Here is an 11,340-nt window from a genome sequence, read left to right on the forward strand (position 1 = left end):
GAGAGGGAGTCAGATTCCCCAGAATGGACCTACAGATGGTTATGTGCTACCATGTGGATGCTAGGAACAGGAAAAATCAGGGTCCTCTACCAGGGCAGCAAATGCTCTTAACCGAAGGGCCATCTTTCAAGTCCTGTAAAGTATTTTAGCTTAAACAATTTAAATGAATAATCTTACAGAAAAAATAACTTAAGTGGGAATTTCTAGTTTCATTGGAGACTCAATTGTGTTATGTGATTTTTTTTTCTAGAAGCTGTCTTATGAGAGGATGTTTTGTTGAGAACAGATGTGGTGTTTTTCTGGGAGCTGTCTGGTGAAAGGGCATGTGATGTTTTGCTGGAGCAGACACTTGAGAGGACACTTGATGTTTAGAAAGCGTATAGGTATAACTCAACAGACAGTGGACAAAACTCTGGCACTGGTTTGCCTTGCTGGTTTTCATTAGGCTTCATTGATGCTGGTCTTCACTGATGAAGCTCTGGCATTGATTCGCCTTGCTGGTTTTCATTAGGCTTTATTGATGCTGGTCTTCATTGATGAAGCTCTGGCATTGGTTCACCTTGCTTTCTCATCTGATCTTCTCTTGTTGTGAGTTCTTAGAAATGCACCAAAGAACTTCTGGTGGTATTCCTGCTGCTCCTTGCTGCTTCAGGGGACTCATGCTGATAGGTGGAGCCTCGAAGTATGTCTGGATGAAGCCACTGCTGCTGATTTGGGTTTGATGTTTTGTTAATATACTGGACTGCTGACAATGAAGATTGGAACTACTTTTGAACAGACCTACATCATCCTAGTGCCAATAGCCACTTCTCTCCCCTGCCTTTGATTGTTGGACTATAAGTGAGGTTGAAGTGTTTAAGATTCCTTATTAAAGTAGGTTTTGAAAAAAATCTAAGCCTACAGAAAACACTGAGAACTAGTGGTGAATGTTGGTAACCCCAGCTTGTAGAGACAAAGGGGTCAGAAGCAAGTTAGAAGCCCATCAAAAAAATAAAAAGCAGAAAAACAAATCTCTTAACTCATGTTTTGTAGTGTCAGAGATAGAACCCAAGACTTTGTACGTCCCTGGACTACCTCCACTAACACTTTTACTTGTTCATTCATTAGGCTTACTTCATGCTAGGGCTCATACTGGGTTTTCTCAAGGTTTAGTGTACTGGATCCAAGAAATGTTAGGCCAGATGGTATAAGAAGGGAGAGTTAGGAGTTAGGTTGTCATTTCATTTCATTTCATTCAGTTTCATTTAACGTTTTGAAAGTTCTTTTGACAGCCAATTCAGTCCCTCATACAGTCCAGTTCCTTGTGTGACACAGCGGCTTGGACATGTCGTATTCTGTTCTGGAGAGACTGAAGACCTAATTTATCTGTCATCTCACTGATGGCCATAGCATTTGACAAATCCCATTTGTTTGCAAAAAGCAGCAGCACTGGGTCCTGCAATTCATCTTCCAGAAGCATTTTTATGCAGCATTGCTGCTCCCTCCTGAATTCTTTCATGATCATTGCTATCTACCACAAAAGTGAGACCCTGGGTATTCTGGAAGTAATGCCTCCAGAGAGGCCTAATTTTATCTTGACCACCAACACCCCATGCTGTGAAACAAATGTTCTTATATTCTACTGTTTCCACATTTAGACCAATGGTATGAATGGTGGTGACTATTTCCCCTAGTTTCAGTTTATAACAGAATTGTCGTCTTGCCAGCAGCATCCAATCCAACCATCAAAATGCACATCTTCTTCTTGTCAAAGAGACATGAGAAGAGAGGGGAGATGGTGAAGCCCATAGCGGTGGTGGCACTTGATGCTCAAAAGAGGGGGTCTGATGCGCCCTCGGCCCTTCATGGTTCTGGCTCACAACCGAGTTGACGGAAAAGAAAACGCTGAAGACCTGTCTCACAGGCTGGAGTGTCAGCGAAGCCGCGGGACACTATGCAGAGGGACCAGGACCTGCTCGGCGACTGGTGCGGTGGCTCCAGGTGTTAAGTCAAAGCATTTCATTTGGTTTGGTTTGGTTTGGTTTGGGCTTTGTTTTTGGGGGGCTAAGGTTTTACTATATATCCCTGCCTGGCCTCCAGCTCATCGGGATTGGCCTCCGTTCGCCTCCGAGTACTGCAGTTAAAAGCATACACCATCATCCCCACTGCATTCTACTTAGTGTCTGTAAGTCCGGCCATCTGTAGCATTACAAAGACTACCAAAAAGACAGGTGTACTTTATCCTCCTAAATTGGTGGCAGGCATTGCCCGCTGAATTTCCTCCTTGAATCAGGCAGGCCGTTGGGACATGTATACATTGTGAGTCTTCCCAGGCTGTGGTGCACTTCAAAGGCACACAAGAATAAGTCACCTCATCTGACAACACAACAGGAGTCACCTATGCACTGCCTCAGAGGGCTGACTACAGAGGCTACATTGTATTTCTCTACCAGATTTAGACAATTTCTAACACATCCTGTGAGAAGGAAAGAATTTGTTCATCTCAAGCTGGACATCCCCCCCCCTCCATTTCCAGGCACAAGCCCCCAGTTAGGGATATCAGAGATGATCATAAGCTTTTTAAACCTTGAGATACAGTTTTAGTTCATAGGCTCTGGGGATCATAAACCTCTGCAAGCACAGAAAGGGTCTGCTCAGCAGATATTTAAAGCTCTCTTTACAGGGATGAAGAGGTGGTTCCAAAGTTAGAAGCACTGGCCGCTCTTGCAGAATACCCGAGTTTGGTTCCCAGTACCCATGTGACATCTCACAAGCTGCTGAGACTCCACTTCCAGGGGATCTGATGGCCTCCTCTGACATCCAACGGCTCCTTCATGCACATGGTGCATATGCACATGCCCTGGCACACACAAACATACATATATATACACATAACAAAATGCACATAAGTAAATATTAGATGAGTAGTCTAGCATGGTGGCACATGCCTTTAATTCTTGCACTCAAGAGGCAGAGGTAAGTGGATCTCCATGAGGTCAGCCTGGTCTACATAGTGAGTTCCAGGTCAGCCAGAGCTACTTTTATTCTATAAAAGTAAACAAATGAAGAGTCTTTGCCAAGTATAGGCACACATCTTTGTTAATAGGTATGCCATGGGCTGGAGAGGTGGTTGAGCAGTTAAAAGCACCTACTCTTCTTGCAGAGGACTGGGTTCAGTTCCCAGTACCCACATGGTAACTGACAACTCTGTGTAACTCCAGTTCCAGGGGATCTGGTGTTCTCTTCTGACAATTATGGGCTCTCAAATACATGTGGTGTATATGCACACACTTAGGCACACACATATATACTGCACAAACACATGCACACACACACACTTTTTTTTTAAAGTCAGGATATAACTATGTAGCTTTTGCTGACCTGGAATTCTTTATGTGGAGTAGGCTACCATCAAACTCAGAGAAATCCACTTGCATCACTAAACTTTTTAAACAAATTTTTTTTTAATATTTAAAAAAAATTTTTTTTGAAAAAGTGTGAATTTTTGTTTAGACATCATGGCACTGATTCAGCTAAAACACGGCTGACACCTGACATTCAAGGGCCTATAGGAATCAATACAAAATGACTGATTCTGGATGTCAGGGGAACTCCAAAGTAAATAGTGATTGATGTATGTTGTTATGCAATTAATTTTATCAAAGGACCACGTTTTGCTCTTTTTCCTGTTATGTATAAAGATGGCCTTCAAGTCAGAAGTGTGAACCTGTCTCTCTCTCCCTTTCCTCCCTGGTGTGTGTGTGTGTGTGTGTGTGTGTGTGTGTGTGTGTTTATGAGCTAGCTTATGAGTGTTGGATTATGCTTGAGTGCCTGCTGGCAGCTGCCTGCCAGTGGTTTATGTGGCAGCCTTTGGCCAGAGTGAATAAAGTATGTTGTATCTGCTGATGTCTCTTCATAATCCATTTGACCTCTCATGATGCTCCTCTTTCCTGGCATTGGAGAGTGGACCTCACAGTCATTGTCCTGGATGGACAAAAGGTTGGTTATTAGTAAGGACACAGATGCCATTGTATCCTTAATGTTAGGTTCAAAATCTCTAATTTATTTGCCCATATGTTGATCTTAAGATGCCATCTTCATCCTGGTAAAAGCTGAATCCAGCAAGCCTTACTGGAGTCATCAGAAGCACTATCCATGGGGTCAGTGCACCTCTCTGCAAGTTGATCTTCTGGGGACCTACTGTGCAGGTGTTGAGAAGACGCCAACCACAGGCTTGATGAACCAGTGTCTAGAACCTATAACATACGCAGACATTTTAGAAAAATTTAAAATCTGTCCTGAGAGTTAAGTTTTAGGATTGTGTGTGTGTGTGTGTGTGTGTGTGTGTGTGTTGGTTTCTTTTCTGTTGCTGAGATAAAACATCATGACCAAGGCAACTTACATAAAGAACTGTTTATATGGGCAAAAGGTTCCCGAGGAATGAGTCCATCACTATCATGGTGGGAAGACACAGCAGCTATTTGGAACTGAAAACAAGAAGCAGAAGAAACAAACTGTAAATGGCATAAGATTTTAAATTCTAAAGCCTGCCTGGAGTAACATACTTCTTCCAACAAGGCCACACCCTAAACCTCCCATAGCACCACCAACTGAGAACAAATGCTCAAACGTATGAGCCCACGTGGATATGAAGGCACATGCCTGTAATCCCTACACCAGGGAGGCAGATGCAGGCTGATATCTGGCAGCTCAAAGCAAGCTAGGGCTGGCTATACAATGCCTTTCAGGCCAGCAAAGGCTATATAGTAAGACCTTGTCTCAACAAAGCAAATCAAAAAACAAATACAGGAGCCTATGGGAACACTCTCATTAAAAATCATCACAGTGTGTATTTGTGTGTGTGTGAATGCAGTGTTATGCAGGTGCTTGTGCCATCCAGAAAGTATCAAGTCTCCCGGAGCTGGATTCACACGCAGTTGTGAGCTGGCCCAGGATGAGTGCTCCGGATTGAATTCCAGTCATCTGCAAGAACAGCAAACACAGTCACTGAACCACCTCTCCAGACCTCAACATTTTTTTTTATTCGATATTTTATTTATTTACATTTCAGATGTTATCCTCTTTCCCCATTCCCCCCCCCATTAATTCTCTGTCCCATCCCTCCTCCTCCCTTTTTGCCTTTATACTGTTTAAATTACAATCAAGTATAAGGTCTGCTCTAGGTTGAGGAATTAGCAATACAATAGATGCAAATAGTCAAGGAACAAGCAAGACAATAAACCCAGATAGTCAAAGAATGCACACGACAAGAAACAGAGTCCCGTGATCACTCCTGTGATCACTATTTCTAAGGGCTTATCCCACTTTAAGCACAGACTTAAATGATTATTCATAAAGAATTTAATGAAGCCTCAACCCAAGTCCCCTTCGAGGGGATGCTTTCTCATTAGAGCAATAGGCAAGACTGTCTCGATGGCGGTGAATCTCTTGGCACAATTTGGAGACTGTGCTTTTTAAAGCATGGTTCATCTTTTCTGCTTTACCTGAGGCTTGGGACCTTTGAGCAAGGACAAGGCTCAGAGCTGACACTTTTAAGTCCCCTCTTCTGATCTACCCAAGCCATCTCTGTCTCTTGTCATCAGCACTTGCCTTAGCTGCTATCTCTGCCACTTGTCACTCAAGGACATTGCTACTTTCATCTGTGTAGTGTTTGGCTGGCTTTTTTCTACAAGTTGATTCTATTAGATGCACTAAAGCAGATACCCCCATTTTGAGTGTGGGAGAACTGTAGCTAGGTTTAACATGTTTTCTAGTTTGAGAGGCATATTAGTGTTGCCCACTATAACTTCTTTTAAAAAATTAATTATTTATTTACATCCCAAATGTTGCTCCTCTCCTGGTCCCCCATCACAGAATTCCTCCCCCTATCACCCTTGTCCATCACCTCTGAGAGGGTGCCCCCCTATACCTGCCCACCCTGAGGCATCAAGTCTTTAAAGGATTAGGTGCAACCTTCCTTACTGAGGACAGACAAGGCAGCCCTCTGCTACATATGTGCTGGGAGCCTCAGACTAGCACATGTATGCTCTTTGGTTGTTGGCTCAGTCTCTGGGATATCCCAGGAGTCCAAATTGATTGACACTGTTGGTCTTTCTATACCCTTTAGTTGCCATACCCTTTAGTTCCTTCAGTTCTTCCCCTAAATCTTCCATAGGAATCCCTAACCTCAATCCAATGCTTGGCTGTATCTGTATCTGTCTCAGTCAGTTGCTGGTAGAGCCTCTCAGAGGACAGCCATGCTAGGTTCTTGTCTGCAAGCACAACATAGCATCAATAATAGTGTCAATGATTGGTGTCCACCCATGGGATGGATCCCAAGTTGGGCCAGTCACTAGTTGGACATTGCTTTAGTCTCTGGTCCATTTTTGTCCCTGTATTTCTTTTTCACAGGAACAATTTTGGGTCGAAAGTTTTGAAGGTGGGTTGGTGTCATCATCCCTCTACGGGGGTCCTATCTGACTACTGGAGGTGGTCTCTTCAGGTTCCATATCCCCACTGTTGGGCATTTTGGCTAAGGTCACCCACACTGAGTCCTGGGAGCCTCCCCCATCCCAGGTCTCTGGGACTTTCTATAGGCTCCCCCCCAACCCACACCACTGGCAGCTGCACATTTCCATTGATTTTCTGGCCTCTATCCTGTTACTCCCCTCCTCATACTCGATCCTGCCCTACTTTTCCCCTCTCACCCTCAAACCCAGGCCACTCCCTTCCTCTCCTCTCATGATTATTTTGTTCCCCCTTCTAATTGGGATTGATGCATCCTCACTTAGGCCTTCCCTCTTGTTAAACTTCTTATGGTCTGTGGGTTGTATCATGAGTATTCTGTACTTTTTGGTTAATGTCCTCTTATCAATGAGTATATGCCATACGTGTCCTTTGGGGTCTTGGTTACCTCATTCAGGATGATATTTTCTAGATCCATCCATTTACAAAGTTCATGAAGTCATTGTTTTTAATAGCTGAGTAGTACTCCATTGTGTAAATGTACCACAATTTCTGTATCCATTCTTCGGTTGAGGGACATCGAGTTGTTTTCAGCTTCTGGCCATTATGAATAAGGCTGCTGTGAACATATTGGAGCATGTGTCCTTGTCATATGGTAGAGCATCTTTTTGGGTATATGTCCAGGAGTGGTACAGCTGAGTCTTCAGGTAGAACTATCTTCAATTTTTTGAGGAACTGCCAGATTGATTTCCAGAGTGGTTGTACCAGTTTGCCATCCCACCAGCAATGGAGGAATGTTCCTCTTTCTCAACATCTTTTTGATCTTAGCCATTCTGATTGGTGTAAAGTGGAATCTCAGGGTCATTTGGGTTTGCATTTCCCTGATGACTAAGGACTTTGAACATTTCTTTAAGTGCTTTTCAGCCATTTGAGATTTCTCTGTTGAGAGTTCTCCGTTTAGCTCTGTACCCCATTTTAAAATTGGGTTATTTGGTTTTTTGGAGTCTAACTTCTTGAGTTCTTTATATATTTTGGATATTACCCCACTATTGGATATAGGGTTAGTGAAGATCTTTCCCTAATCTGTAGGTTGCTGTTTTGTCCTATTGACAGTGTCCTTCGCCTTGCAGAAGCATTTACATTTCAAAAGGTTCCATTTATCAATTGTTGATCATAGAGCCTGAGCCATTGGTATTCTGTTTAGGAAATTTTCTTCTGTCCCAATGCACTTAGGGCTATTCCCCACTTTCTCTTGTATTAGATTCAGTGTATCTGGTTTTATGATGAGGTCCTTGATCCACTTGGACTTGAGCTTTGTACAAGGTGATAAGTATGGATCATTGTGCACTCTTCTACATGCAGAGAACCAGTTAGACCAGGACCATTTGTTGAAAATGTTTTTTTTTTTGTGTCTTCTTTGTAAAAAAAAAAAAAAAAGTCTAAAGGTGTGTGGGGTTATTTCTGGGTCTTCAATTCTATTCCATTTATTGGCCTGTCTGTCTCTGTACCAATACTGTGAAATATTTATCACTATTGCTTTGTAGTGCAGCCTGAGATCAGGGATGGTGATTCCTTCAGAAGTTCTTTCATTTTTTATTTTTTATTTTCTATTTTTCAGAAACAATGATAACTCAATATCTGGGCACAGCAACTGGAATCCTAATCTTGTATCTATATTAAATCTAAATCCTCCAGTGGCGAATCCTGGAGGACCTGCCATAGAAACCAGGAGACACTAGTAGCTACATCTTGTCCTCACACTATCCCCTTCCAAAAGGCCCAGAAGTTTTTTTATTATTCAGAATTGTTTTAGCTATCCTGGATTTTTTTGTTTTTTTTCCTATGAAGTTCAGAATTTCTCTATCAATGTCTATAAAAAATTGTGTTGGAATTTAGATGGGGATTGCATTGAATCTGTAGATTGCTTTTGGTAAGATGCTCATTTTCACTGTGTTAATGCTACCAATCCATGATATCTTCCCCAATTCCTTTCTTCAGTGATTTGAAGTTCTTGTCATACAGATCTTTCACTTATTTGGTTAGAGTTATACCAAAATTGTTTGTATTATTCGTGGCTATTTTTGAAGGGTATTGTTTCCCTAATTTCTTTCTCAGTCCATTTATTATTTGTATAAAGGATGACTACTGATTTCTTTGAGTTCATTTTACATCCAGCTACTTTGCTGAAGTTGTTTATGAGGTATAGGAGCTCTCTGGTAGAGATTTGAGTTTTGCTTATGTATGCTATCATATCATCTGTGAATAGTGATACCTTGACTTCTTCCTGTCCAATTATATCCCTTTAATCTCCTTTTGTTGTCTTATTGCTCTAGCTAGAACTTTGAGTACTATATTGAATAAATAGGGAGAGAGTGGGCATCCTTGTCTTGTCCCTGATTTTAGTGGGATTGCTTCAAGTTTCTCTCCATTTAATTTGATATTGGCTATTGGTTTACTTACTGTATATTGCTTTTATTATATTTAGGTATGCACCTTGATTCCTGATTTCTCCAAGGCTTTTAACATGAAGGTGTGTTGGATTTTGTCAAAGGCTTTTTCAGCATCTAATGTGACTTTTTTCCTTTGAGTTTGTCTATATTTGGATCACACTGATGGATTTCTATATACTGAACCATCCCTGCATCCTTGGGGTGAAGATTACTTGGTTGTGGTGAATGATGTTTTTGATGTGTTCTTGGACTTGGTTTGCAATAATTTTATTGAGTATTTTTTGTTGATGTTTATAAGTAAACTTGGGTGCCCAAGAGCCTGAGAACCAGTCAGTCCCCAGCCTTGTCAAAGGCCCAGGGACCCTCAAGCCAACTCTGACAGTCCTCAGTCCCCGGGGACCTTAAACTGTGTTACCTCACCCCCGGAGCAGCTTCCTGTAGCCTGACACCTACCCAGCACCGGTGGGGAGAGTGCAGAGAAACTTTCCACGCCTCTGTATCCCTGAGTGGCCCTAGCCCTGTGGTGGGACAGATGCGGGACCCACACTTTAACCCAACACTTACTATAACTCTTTTCAAAACTTACAAGAAATATAGCATGATATTCATGTCTTGACTTGTTAGAAATTGACCAATATTAACTAATATAAAATAGTATATTTCATATATATATATATATATATATCAGCAAGAATAAGAGAAACTTGTTTTGATAAACTATTTCCCACGTGATAAATTAAAATGAAGCTAGGTGACTGAAATGGTGATATAGTCATCAAGATAGCTAAAACTGGAAGAATGAATTATCTCAAAGTATATTATACTCATATATGAAAATGTCCCCAGCATATCCATTATTCATTTTACCATTAATTTGCTCTAAAGAGTTTTAATCATATTTTTATGCTTAAATAGTAGCTCAAAGTCAAGATGAGTTTTTAAATCACATTTTTTCATAGCATTTATTCAGTGTGTCTCACTATATAACTTTAAAGAGATATTATTTATTCTTTGAGAATTTCAAATATGTATATAATGTGTTTTGATCATATCCTCCCCATGCTACTCCTCCTAGCGCCTCTTAGCCACTCGCCATGTACCCTTCCAGAATTCATAATCTATTTAAAATGCCTTTTTATTCTGTAATGATTCCATACATATATACAGTGTATATTAACAATATCTACCCTCACTCCTTCTGCCCAGCTCCCTCCAGGGCCTTCTATCACATCTCCTTCCCAATATCATGTCCTCCTTTTAAAGTTTAATTAATTAATTTAGTTTTTAATTCTCTGAGTCCAGTTAGTGCTAACATTATCCACTGGGGCATGAGGAACCTGTACTCTTGAAGCTCAGGGAGAATTATGAGAGAGGGAATGAGAAGAATATAAGGGATACAAGGTGAGGAAGAATGCCGTAAAATGCTGGTGTCTGGGCAAGAAATGATTGCTACGCATACAAACTGACAGAAGCTGTTGTTGTTCAAGAGCACCACAAGAACAAGAGAGTTAAAAATTCCAGCATGGAGAAGACCAGGGCTCAGCAACTCCTGCCACTACATGGGGGGCTACTACATGGGGAGCTATTGGCAGTTGCTGGTTGCTAGTGGAGGGAGTTGCTTCTCTCTCTCTCTCTCTCTCTCTCTCTCTCTCTCTCTCTCTCCCTCTCTCTCTCTCTCTCTCTCCCTCCCTCCCTCCCTCCCTCTCTCTCTCTCCCTCTCTCCCTCCTCTAATTTATTTACATTTCAAATGTTTTATGTTTTCCCACTTCCCAGTCTCCCCTCTGCAAAACCCCCACCCCATCACCTCTCCACTTTGCCTCTAAGAGGGTGCTCACCTACCCACCCACCCACTCCCATCTCACCCCTCTAGTGTCCCCATATGCTGGGGCAACAAGCCTCCACAGGACCAAGCGCCTCTCCTCCCACTGAGGCCAGAAAAGGCCTCATATGTAGCAGGAACCATGGACCGACTCATGTAAGCTCTATGGTTGGTGATTTAGTTCCTGGAAGCTTAGAGTGGTCTGGTTAGTTGATATTGTGTTTTTCCTATGGGATTGCAATCCCCTTCAGCTCCTTCAGTCCTTCCCTTAACTCTTTCATTGGGATCTATGGGCTCAGTCCAATGGTTGGCTGTGATATCTGAATCTGTCTTAGTCAGGTGTTGGCAGAACCTCTCAGAGGACAGCCATACCAGACGCCTGTCTGCAAGTACTTCTTGGCATCAGCAATAGTGTTGGGGTTTGGTGTCTGTGGATGGCATGAATCCCAAGGTGGCCTTTCCTTCTGTCTCTGTTCCATTTTTTGTCCCTGCATTTCCTTTAGGCGGGAACAATTCTGGGTTAAAGATTTTGAGATGGATGTGTGACCACATCCCTCAACCAGGGACATGTCTATCTACTGGAGGTAGCTTCTTCAGGTTCTATCTCCCTGCTGTTCAGTATTTTG

The 11,340-nt window shown here is 42.1% G+C and overlaps 1 pseudogene; it reads right to left on the reverse strand.

Moving 5' to 3' along the window:
- Window positions 1-1,244: 1,244 nt before the first annotated feature.
- LOC114623836 lies at window positions 1,245-1,788 on the reverse strand (annotated as a pseudogene).
- Between the last annotated feature and the right edge of the window lie 9,552 nt (window positions 1,789-11,340).

The sequence above is a fragment of the Grammomys surdaster genome, unplaced genomic scaffold (assembly GCF_004785775.1).
Source record: "Grammomys surdaster isolate TR1022 unplaced genomic scaffold, NIH_TR_1.0 202, whole genome shotgun sequence".
Lineage (NCBI taxonomy): Eukaryota > Metazoa > Chordata > Mammalia > Rodentia > Muridae > Grammomys > Grammomys surdaster.